Source organism: Amphiura filiformis, chromosome 11 (genome assembly GCF_039555335.1).
Source record: "Amphiura filiformis chromosome 11, Afil_fr2py, whole genome shotgun sequence".
Taxonomy (NCBI): Eukaryota; Metazoa; Echinodermata; class Ophiuroidea; order Amphilepidida; family Amphiuridae; genus Amphiura; species Amphiura filiformis.
In genome coordinates, this window is record NC_092638.1 from 11,616,130 (window position 1) to 11,628,515 (window position 12,386).

The 12,386-nt window shown below is 36.8% G+C and overlaps 1 pseudogene; it reads right to left on the reverse strand.

The window, feature by feature from the left end:
• Window positions 1-254: 254 nt before the first annotated feature.
• Window positions 255-10,718, reverse strand: LOC140164347 (melatonin receptor type 1B-A-like; annotated as a pseudogene).
• Window positions 10,719-12,386: the final 1,668 nt, after the last annotated feature.

The following is a 12,386-nucleotide window of genomic DNA, read 5'->3' on the forward strand; positions in this document are numbered from 1 at the left end:
TCATGATTATTTATGGCTCTCGCAAACTTGATGATTTTCATTTAGATATGGAACGGTTTCTGGGCAACAAAATGGATATGTTTTCAAAAGAAACTCATAACTCATAATTAGTTACGACACAAAGCAATATATATTATGTTAGAAACAAATAAACCTCATTACATTAAACAATCATAATGCAAAAAAAAAGAGAAAAGATCTGGCTTTTAAAACCTCAAATCAGACACAGAAAAACTACAAATTTCCCTCAAAATACAATATCAAAACATTTTATTGTTCGACGCTGTTGTAAGAGGCTTTCGAAATCTATTTGTTGTATTGTTAGGGAATCATAAAAAATGTTTTTTCTCGAGAAGCTTGTTTCAAATCCTCATAGTTTCTGTCATTATACATAAAACAAAAATAGATTTTGACACCGTCGTGAAACAAAGTCAAACCTAAGAATAAGGCAAAAAAAAATATATTGTTGTGTTGCCCTCAAGTGGAAAAATGGGAAATTTGGGTAGGACGGTCGGATTATTATTTTTTCTTCTTTTTTTCTTCTTTTTTTAACCTTCAGTTTTTAAAAATCCCCTCAAATATTAAATAATGCTTGTTCAATTAAGGGACATTTGTCAATTTTGACTTCTGGATACCTGTTAGACAACAATTAAAGAATAGTCTTACAATAAAATATTAATTTTAAGTGAAAAACATTGAGTTTTTGAACAAATCTGTAACAATCATCATTCAAAAAATAAAAATAAAATTGCGACCCTGATTTTTCAGGATTTAGGGTAGGACGGTTGAGGGCAACACAACAATTTTTTTTTTTGGGCCTAATTTGTGAGACAATTACTTCCCATAATTTCCCTCGCACTGGTTTCATGATATACCAATTTTCATTTTGGGCTGCAATAATCTGCAATTGACCATTTTTCACCAGCTTTTTATTGTGATAGGGAAAAGCCCAATTTTTTAGTTGTTTTAATGGCACTTTACTATTTACCGTCTCCATTTTCATTCATGAATAGAATATTCTTTAGGGGAAGTTTCCCCCGCCCCTGCTCCCCCGGCTACGCCACTACTCTACCCATCTAAATCATAATGTTTCCATCGCTACTGTACCTATTACCTATAATATAACTCTTCATTGTACATAAGACAAACCCCTATTGCATTGTGCACAATAACTATAGTCTCTCCAGTAGAAGTTGGAACATGAGCCCATCAATTAGCCATGATTATCTCATATAGCTTGCCAAAAGCCATATGTTCCATTTTTCTCTAAATATTTTCTAACAACTAAACTTTAAGTATGTTCTACCATAAGTTGGCAACATGACCTTTGCTCCATTTGTGTAAGGTCCATACATTTTGGTGTAGGTCATCATACACCTATACTGGACAGAGTATACTACCGTGAAGATGTTATGATAGAACACGGGAAAGACTCGATGGCTCTGGAATCTCGTCAAATTTAAATCTAATCATCGCTCTCAGAACTGCCTTAAAGTGAGGATGCTTCATTGAGTATATCAATGGATTCATTGATGAATTACTAGCTGCTATAAGCCCAGTGTACAAAACAGCATACCGCGCTTTGGAGATGAAAAGAGACAGGAAATACGGTGAATAACACAGAAAGAAAATGGCTACCACAACGAACAAATTCTTCGTTATCTGTATCTCTTGCATTCGTTGACGCTTTCGAAGTACTCGATGATCACTTTTTCCCGAATCCATATTGATGACGTCAATAGATCCTTCGAAGCTTGAGCAGGACGAAAAAGTAGGCGTCTTTTTAATTTGACGGCGTCGTTTCTTAAAATGTCTGCGGATGTACCAAAATGTTCTTGAATAACCGATTGTAATCATGAACAGCGGTGCAGGATACAAGAATGCGGCTTGAATGAGATTGTATATGTGTCCTTTTGGATGCTGATCAAGGTCGGTGCATGTTGTATCCTCATAATCGTAACCAAGACCTCCAAAGTCCAAAAGTGGTGGTATAAGGATAACCAGTGTTGGGATTGTCCAGATAATGAGTATCATAAAGGATAAGTTGATTGGAGAATAGATTTTAGGTATACCGAAGGGCGGGTAATGAGTACCATTCTATTCACAGCAATTGCCGCTAAATTGTAAATACTCACACCACCACACGTGAAAAGTAGAAAAGCTCCAACTTCACAGAGTCTTTCGTTACCTGGAAAAGGCCACCCTTCTTCTCCAGCTAGCGCACAGATTGTTGGGAAAAGCGCCAAGCAGTAGATGAGATCAGCTAAGCTAAGAGACACGACAAATGCATTGGTGCGAGTTTGTAGTTTTCTGGATAAAATGACGGCTATGATTGTCATAAAATTGCCAATCACGCCGAGAATTAGAATTAAGCTTGCTACAGAGGCTGCAAAAAGTCTTTCTGGGTAGGAATATACAGCTAGAGACGAAGTCGACAAATTGGTGGCCGAGTCATTCATCTTAATATGGTGAGAGTTGTATCGTGTACAAGCACGTAACCTGGTTGTAAAAATACTGATGCAGGTATGCTTATATACAGCTTAGAAATTAAGGCCGGGTGTCTGGTTTCAAAATGTATGAAACTGGGTTCTCAGTTCTCAGGAGTTGTATATAATATGTAATCGAAACATTTCTACTTTAAACAGGAAGGAAAGTAGCTAAGAGACTTCAAAGAATACATGCAAGTATAATGTATCAGTTACGCTATTTCAACGTAAATTACCTAACTATAAACTGAGAGTCAACTTCAGATTTACATTTTGTTTCCCAAATCAATATGTAATAAATGAATCACATAATGTATCTCTGTTTCATTTCTATTCAAAAGTGAACTCTTATACACGCACAATCTTGACCGGTGATAAACTTTTAATGAAAGCTTCTGGCTTCGAACTGATGTTATTGGGCATTTTCTAAAATTACTCTGAATAAGAATATTTGACCATCTGCACTAGCTGCCTTGGAGAGTCTACGATGGAAATTGCATGACATACGATCTATTGGACGTTATATCCCCTGAAGTATTTTACATAATTAATTCGTCAAAATAGCTCTTTTGATTGGTCCAGCCCGCTGTTATTTCTTTTTAATATACCTACTTTTGAACCTATTGTCCCGCAATTGTCCCGACATTGTTGAATAGTTCGTACATGTACTTATAGTTGAGGGTATTCGAACAAGACCTTTCCTATTAAGAACATCTTCTATCATAGCTGCTTCTTTACTGGCTTCCTCCCTATCTGCTTCTGGTAGATGATTGTCCACTTCAACTGTAATTGTATTCTTAGTATCAAAGGCTATTGATTGATATGAATGATCACTGTTAATGGAAGTGACATCGTCATAATCATGTTCGCCATTAGTGCCATCAACAGAAGTTGAGACTTGGGCAAATCTTACTGCCGAAGCCTTTGGTTTGCTCTTACCATTGTGGTTACTTTCTTCAGAAGTCCTAATCCCTTCTGTCTTTAAGGCATTTGCGCTGCTGTTCCCTACAAAATCGTTGTCAAAGTGCACTTGTTCGTGACTCACAATGCTTCGTGTTTCTTCATCTTCTTCTACATCCAATGCTTCAAGAATAAAAACAGGATTTGTGTTTTCTTCAGGCCATTCTTTTAAACCTCTGTCAGTAGATCTTTCCGAATCTCTGCAAAGATAGGTAACAGTTTTTGTTGGAAGGTAATGATCTTTTTATATACATAACCATCTCTTACTTCCATGACATAACTAATTATTTTTCTATTCCATTGGTGGGTTAATTCTGGATAGTCTATAGTCGGCAAAAATTGTTTAGATTTTGCTTCAAACTATTTGTGTAACTCACACTATAAACCACGTACACTTGTAAAAACAGTGATCTGCCTTATCTCATTTTAAAGCCGATATTTTTATTACTCAACATTTTATACAACGTTCAGTCCGCCAATGTCATTTTCCCAACAGTAAAAGGACTAAGATCACCTAAGATCACGGCGTCCTTTATTTTGAAGGGCATGGCACCATACTTTTAATCGCACTGTTGATGAAAACTTCATTATTTAAAATCGTCATTTAAAACTGTGATAACTTTAAATAAGTATCTCTGTTGCAAGACCTAGTTGGTCAACTTTTCCTAAAACGGCATGGTGCACTGGTATGGTTATTCCATTGCACAAAGAAAAGGTTCTACATCTGATCCAGAAAATTACAGGGGTATAAAATATTTTAGTAAGATATTTATACAAGTATTTTAAAGAAAGGGTTAACCGATTGGTGTGATGCAAACAAGTGTCAAGCAGGTTTTCGTAAAGGATATTCCACCATTGATAATTGTTAATAAATAGATAAATGTTAAATGTTATTGTTTATTTTGTTGATTCTTCAAAAGATTTTGCTTCTGTTCCAAGAGATAAACTTTAATTCAAACTTTTTTTTTTAATATAATCAATTATGTTTACCACGGTCTATGCGTGCGTCTGATCTGAATTATGTGGCTACAAGTCCTATACGTATCTCGAGAGGGTTCATGTAAAAGCTTGTAAGAAATATCTTGGTGTCGGCAACTGTTGCTGTTTTTTAGGAGAATGTGGCAGATGTCCACTCTTTGCGCTGTATTAATTATCGTTGTAAACTATTATGTATGTCAAATCACCGTCAATTACCAAATCAAATATTTACTTTTTAATTATGGGTTTGGTATTGTTTGGATTACTCAAGATATTGGTTCTCACCTGAACTACACTTGTTTTCACCTGAAATTACATCTCATAGAAAAGTCCTAGCCGGTTGAGGTTTTCGAGTCACTCACTATTTGTTGAGACTGTTAGAATGTATTATATTTCATTATATTTTAAAATAACTTGTGTTGTTTGTGAATTTGTGATGCTTTATAATGCAAAATATTTTGTAATACTATGGCCACAGGCCTGAATGTATTTAATGAAATTGAACTTGAACTTGAACATTATTCCTCTTGATAACATTATACTCTCAAAATGACAACACGATTGTCACAGCAAACGTACGTACCTGTAATACCAGCATATAATGCAGGTCAGTATGGTGATTATCATAAGAATAAATGCCAATGCAGCGAATGCGATGACGACAAAAGGCATTGCAGACATTGGCGGGATCTCACTAGGCAAGAGTGTCTCCGTTGTATTGGTGTTATAGATGTCAGTGGCTGAAAATCAAAATTTAATTTCAAATTATTTTAGGCTGATATAAAATCACAGTTAAAAGGATAAGAGTGGAACATTGAACGCGCGTGAGTGCGTGATCGTGATCCTGGAGACAAAAAATGAAGTGCGTGCGTGGGTGTGCCCAGAATAACTTCTGAGGACTCAACAAACAACACACAGATACAACAAGGATTTCGGGCATCCGAGTGCTTAAGCAGGTCAGGTGTCCTCTGAAGATTGACCGTTTTAACGGTCCTATATACCTCCCCCTGTTTTCATTTCCAATGACCTTCCGATGACTTTGTTCGTAAGGGGCTACGCAATAATTATGAGCCCCCCCCCGGTGGGGTAAAATTTCGAACGGCTAGCCAAAATCCCGCCAAAAAATCCTTGCCCCCCCTTTGCACATGCCAATTTCTTGGGATCCCAATTTGCAAACTTTAAATGGTCTAGATATATGTTGCGAGCGCAGCGAGCAGGAAAATTTGCATATTAAAGCGTTTCCGTACTGTTTTCCTAAGCCTTTTTAGAGCGTTTTATTTAAAAGGCGCCTCATGAATGTGTGCCAAAAATCGCTTGCCACCCCCTCTCGGCTGGCCCAAAATTGCTTGCCCCACCTTTCGGCTCGCCAAAAATTCTTGCCCCCCCAATTTTACCCTCCCCAGGGCTCATAATTATTGCACAGCCCCTAATTACCGACTTAAACCTGGTGCAAACATGAAACGAATCAATCAGATGTCATCCGAGTTTGTAACACGGACTACGAAGGCAACCCTCCACCCTAATTTTCAATCAGTATATGAAAATTAGGGTGGAGGGTTGCCTTCGTAGTCCGTGTTACAAAATATGTTGTAAAGATTTTGAAATCCAAAGTAAAAATTGTGATATATTTAGTTTTGAGAATTATAATTATACTTTATAGGTATAAAGGAACACGTTTAGCCCATTCAGTTAAGTTCCAGGTGCAAGTCCTATGACACAATGCATATGTAAACTTTCTTTATCTGTGCCAATAATAGAATATTGATTTCAACGGAGTATAGAGCTGTATGTAAAAATATTTATAATACAGGGTGTTGACACTGTGATCCATTCATTGCCAGAGGAGGTTTGTGTGTGTAAATGCAATGGAGCAAATAAACATGCAATCAATACAGCATTGATTTGAACGCACACACCACCCGTGACTAGTTTTGCATTTTTCTCAAAAAATAATAACACACTGGTAATAAAAATTATGTATATTATTGGGGCGAGGAATCCAATTACTACACTGAAATTTCAGTGACTCAAGACAAGCGGTTCAGTATATGGTCGAATCCAACCAAAAGTGTCCACGGGCCAAAAATAAAAGTCCGAAATAAAAATGTCTCCACAATTTTTCCTTTTGCCCATTGATTGATGACATATTGGCCTTATAGGAACCAAAAGTGCCATTACTAATCTTGAAAAATAAATCCAGGACGTGTGATAGTAAATGTGATATCAAAACCCAATGTTACCTACGAATACCACTAGGATGCTTTCACTATCGCAATACTAATCAACCTAAAACAAATGGAATATTCCCATTAACGCTTTTTTCGTGTAATGTAGACCACAGGGTGTCGGGAAAATGCTAGCTCAACCAGAAAATATTTGTTTTTATTTTTATAATGCGATCAATATGATCTTAGTCAATTTATACTAGTTTATTTTTGAAAATGAAGTTTAGGTCAGTTTCTGTATTTTATTTATCAAATGAGTATGAATCAATTTACACATTGTATAAGAACGAGTAGGATATATGTTTTCAAGAATATTAGGAATTATACGCATACACCTAACGCTTTATACAATGAAAAGGTGAAGAAACCCGGGTATTCGTAGGTAACATGAGCGATTTAACAATATCTATATTGAGTTTAGAGGTTCAAATTTTGCTATTATGGTAATGAATTAATAAAATGGTAGTTTTAGATCTCTTTCAGATGGTACGTACAAATGAATAAATGCTATTACCTTAGATCAAAAACATTTTGATGCTTTTAGCAAGATTTTGACCACTTCATTTTGATATACAAGTAGTTAATCAGCAATTTTACATAATAAATAATTGTTGAATGAGTCCGTATATGGGTAATAATAGTGTCCTGGGGTACCGCTTAAAGTTTTTGACAATTAATTTCCATTGGTAGGGACACTTCATTACACATGTCATGTATTATGCTGTATTCGTAAGTAACATTTCAGTATTTGTAGGTAAGAATTAGACTTTTGGTGGATATCGCAATCAAAACTTCATTTTATAAAGCACTTTGAATGTATTATAAATGTGCGTTTATTTATACTTTAGACCCTATCATGTATTAATAATGTCGGTTCACAGTGGTTGAAAGAGAATTGAAGTAAGAAACAAAGGCACTAAAGTGACTTTAATTTGCTTAATTGCACACAAATCGCTTAAAACCGTTATTGCAGACTTGTGAAGTCCATCTTGGAGTCAGTTACGTCTTGTGGCCTTTCGTTTGAGGGCAACTACAATTAGCTTTATACCAGGGTCCATCACTGTGTTGTCTAGATCATGAAACAATGAGAACAGTCGATTTTTCCATGGTATTCGTAGGTAACCTTAGCGAAAACGTCAAAAGTTACCTTCGAATAAATCAATTTGGACACAAATGACTCAGAAACCAGAAGGTCGGTAAACATTTAAAATGAAGCACACATGACAGTTGACAAATCCAAGTATTTATCCCCTTCTAATCTTAAATAATGAAGAAGGAGGCGGCCTATATGCTTCACCCTGGCAGGGTGTAAGACAATGCGAAACACAAATTAATATATGCGAGGATCGGAAATAAACGATGCAAGCCCGAGAAATTATAATTTAAATGACGTGATTGGGGCTCGAGCAAACTGGCATATGAAAATATTGAGAGAGAAAAAATCAGGACTCAGCGGGATTGAACCCCGGTCGCTGGATTACCGGTCCAGAGCTTTACCACTGTACAACCTGAGTTCACAGTCGGTACTCGGGCAATCTCAACTTAAGTCCCCATGATAACTCTCTCATTGTGTCTCAGCGGCCAATTATATATTAAATAATGAAGAAGGAGGCGGCCTATATGCTTCACCCTGGCAGGGTGTAAGACAATGCGAAACACAAATTAATATATGCGAGGATCGGAAATAAACGATGCAAGCCCGAGAAATTATAATTTAAATGACGTGATTGGGGCTCGAGCAAACTGGCATATGAAAATATTGAGAGAGAAAAAATCAGGACTCAGCGGGGATTGAACCCCGGTCGCTGGATTACCGGTCCAGAGCTTTACCACTGTACAACCTGAGTTCACAGTCGGTACTCGAGCAATCTCAACTTAAGTCCCCATGATAACTCTCTCATTGTGTCTCAGCGGCCAATTATATATTAAATAATGAAGAAGGAGGCGGCCTATATGCTTCACCCTGGCAGGGTGTAAGCAAGGGGTGACACTAAATTCACGGTTGTTCTATTAGCAACGCAAAATCTATGAAAAATTCAGCTGGTTTACTAGCTAGAAAGTGAGGCCAGTTATCGATCCGTTATAGCTCGTTATGAATAATTCATGTTCGTCCCCTTGGATCATGTTAATTGAGTTTGGCAAATAACAACGTTGTTAGTTTTGCGAACTTTGCCTGTTCAATGAGAGTATAGCGCGCCCCCAATACATCTGGGCGCAAAACAGGCGAAAACGATCCAGTTTAATGAAATGGCGGACGGGTATTCCCATCAGGCACCAGTGATATGTTTTTTCAAAGAAAGTCTACTAATTTGATATGAAATGACATTTTGCAATAGCAAAGTCAAAATTAGGACTTGCTGTCAATAATATGAAGGAAACATGTGACAGAGGCAAGGTGGGAAATACAAGTAGTATTTAAGTTATGAATAACCTTTGATACCCGACCTGACCTTCCATCATGGCGCCTTATTCGTTTTTATGTATTTCTATTATGCTCTCAAGTAAAATAAAATACCAATCTGCTCTGAGCAGACAATGTTACTTGGCTCCCAGCATGAATTATTGATTTTATACGGAAGTAAAGAAATGCACAGTGTATGTGCATGATGTGCAAGCATACTCCAAATATTTACGGTAAATCTGAATAGTGGTCACATGTTAACATATCATGTGTTCGGGAAATCACGTGGCAACATTTTAAGATTTCAGGCTTGTTTACTAGTTAATTGCCATTTGTACTCTTTATTATTTATCTTTGTTAATTAACATATATTTTAAATGCTGATAAATCGTGGTTGGCTACCCACGATATCTGTTAAATTCAATATTTTATGAATATAATTCGACCGCGCAGAGGTGGTCACTTAGCAGAATTTCACATCACCTGACTTAGCTACATTTCGAAGCTCTGCTCTTCAAATTCATGTAAATTTCAAAGTTTATACATTTAATATATTTAATATGATACTAATTTTTTGTTATAACCAACTGGTACACGAAATATACTAGCTTATTACCTATACAGAAAGGTAATTATCAGCCTTCACTCAGCAAATTGACATGCCCGGCATATGCAGCCATTCTCCGTCTGGATAACATGACTGTCGCCCTCAATACGTCTGGGCGCAAATTTAAATAACAATACGCTATTTACATATCAATGCGGCCTCATGCAAATTAAAGCTGCCCCATCCAGGAGTTCATCTATGGTGTAAGACAATGCGAAACACAAATTAATATATGCGAGGATCGGAAATAAACGATGCAAGCCCGAGAAATTATAATTTAAATGACGTGTTTGGGGCTCGAGCAAACTGGCATATGAAAATATTGAGAGAGAAAAAAAAAAAATTTCATATGCCAGTTCGCAAGATGTTGAAAAATGGAGGAAAAGTCCTCCCAAGATGTTAGAAGACAGTGGAAAAGGAACTCCTCCAATGAAGTTGGCAAGCAGAGGAAAAGGAACTCCTCCAATGAAAAAGAACTCCTCACTGGAAGATGCTAAAGATAATGGGCTACAAGAAGACTATGACAACTTAGAGAGGAAAGATGTTTCCTCGACGAATAGTGACGACGTCACCAAGCTGACGAGATGTGAAGATGAGAGAAATTGTAGTTTAGACACAAAGCAGATGACCATTGATCATGACAACAAACATGACTACAAAGAAGAGAGGAATAATGATTCCTCGGTGAGTAGAGGAAATAACACGAACATGATAAGTAGATTAAAAACAGCTAAACACAAAACCACACAAATATTTTAATAGGGTATAGCTGTCGTTATAATATATTATACAGACACCATTTAACTTACCAGCGACAAAATACATGATAGTGCAGACATGGATCCACAATGAAACAAGATTACGTGAGATGGGCAGCATGTTTAATCAAGATTTCTTGGTCAACAATCTTGGTCAAACTTGTCTCTTTGGCAACTACTATACGTTGGTACAAACAGTGACGGGCAGTAATCGCTTAGAATTAAAAGGGTTTAGCAAATCATTGAAGGTACACGAGGTTTTACCAAAACTTCAGGAGAACATGTTGCTAGCCATCGTGGTGCAATGGTATCTAAATAGTCATACTATTGTCACATTAAATAAGTTGTTTTCAATTCATCATGGGATTCCCAATTCGTACTAACATTAGCAACCAGGTATGAAATTCATTATATTCTACCATTTCCTGGATCAATTTCACTCAATTGAAGTATAGTAACACATGATAAACATAATAGTACTGCCAAATCACCTGATTCTTTGCCCGGGGAGGGTTCATCAAACAATTATTGTACGGGAGTTTACGGGAATGAGTAACGCAGACTTTCTGATTCTGACTTTAACTATCTCGGTGAAAACTTAAGTTATTCCAAACACTTGTTGGTGGTGGGGTGGGGGCGCCTGATGCAAAAAAACTTTCGCCCCCCCCCTTACAGATATCAAAAAGTTCAGCCCCCCCCCCTTTTTTTTGACATGAAAATTATGGGTCAACCCCATAGGAAAGCATAAACTCTATTTTCCCAGAAACATTGTGGTCATGTTTTTCCCCCCCTAGAAGGGTCAAAAGTTTTAAGGAAACCCTCTCCTTTTTTGCATCAGCCCCCCCCCCATACCTTTAACCAGGAACCCTTCCTCCGGCTTCTTTGCATATAAGCAGTAATTGATACGACATTTAGATTAATGGTTCCTAGAACATGAATTACTTGCAATTCCAACACAAACTACCATCCAGCTAAGTACTGGGCAATGAAAACCATAATCGACACAATGATCTCTCTCCAATGCCAAAACTCTCAACATCGCAATATTACGGCTTTCAATCCCGCTTTTACAACTTCAATAATCAATTACCATGATTAGGCTACTTAGTTTACCGGTTCTTCGACAAAATTTTCAAAGGGGGTCGCAGACATTCAGATGCTTTCTCTATTTACTTTTTGCTGATTTTGCAACCGATAATTAGTATGCCAATTGTTCACTAAAAGCACCACAAATGCACCAAAACATGACCAAATGTTATGTTTTTAATGGGAATTTTCCCAAATGCGTATTGGTCTGTACTGAAAACCCACCCATCGATATTCCAACATTGCTGAAAAGGTACAACAAAATGTTGCACATCCCTGTACAACCAGGAAGAAATATTTTGATAATTTCACTCGTTTATTATCGTTTTGATAAAGCAAACGAAATATCCATTCAGTCTGATCGGCTTTCCGGGTTCGTATGATACTTTATCATTAAATTGACTAATGTACCCTAAATAACGTTTAAGAAATGTTTATCTAAATATAAAACTCGGGAAATCTAAGTCAACGGTATGACAGTAACACGCCTTATGTTTGACATACACATGATATAGGGACACACAATTAGATATCAAAGGACTGTGTTCTTGGGGTCATGACAATTTTACCACCTCGATGAAGCGATCTTTTTTAACACCTGAGCGGGACATATTTGTTTACTCTTTGTGAGACGATTTTTTAATAGTAAAGTTATCTATTTCCAACAATGTTTTGTGATTTTTGAAACGATCAATATAATTCAATAATCATTTTTACCGGGCACGTGCCGGGCACGTACCAGGCATTGTTGAATAATTCGTACTTGTGGTTGAAGGTAGTCGACGAAAAAGACTGTTCCTTTTTAAAAATCTCTTCACTAATCATACAGGGTGAAACAAAAAAAGTGCAATAGAGAAAGGAATCCATTTTTATTAAAGATCCGAG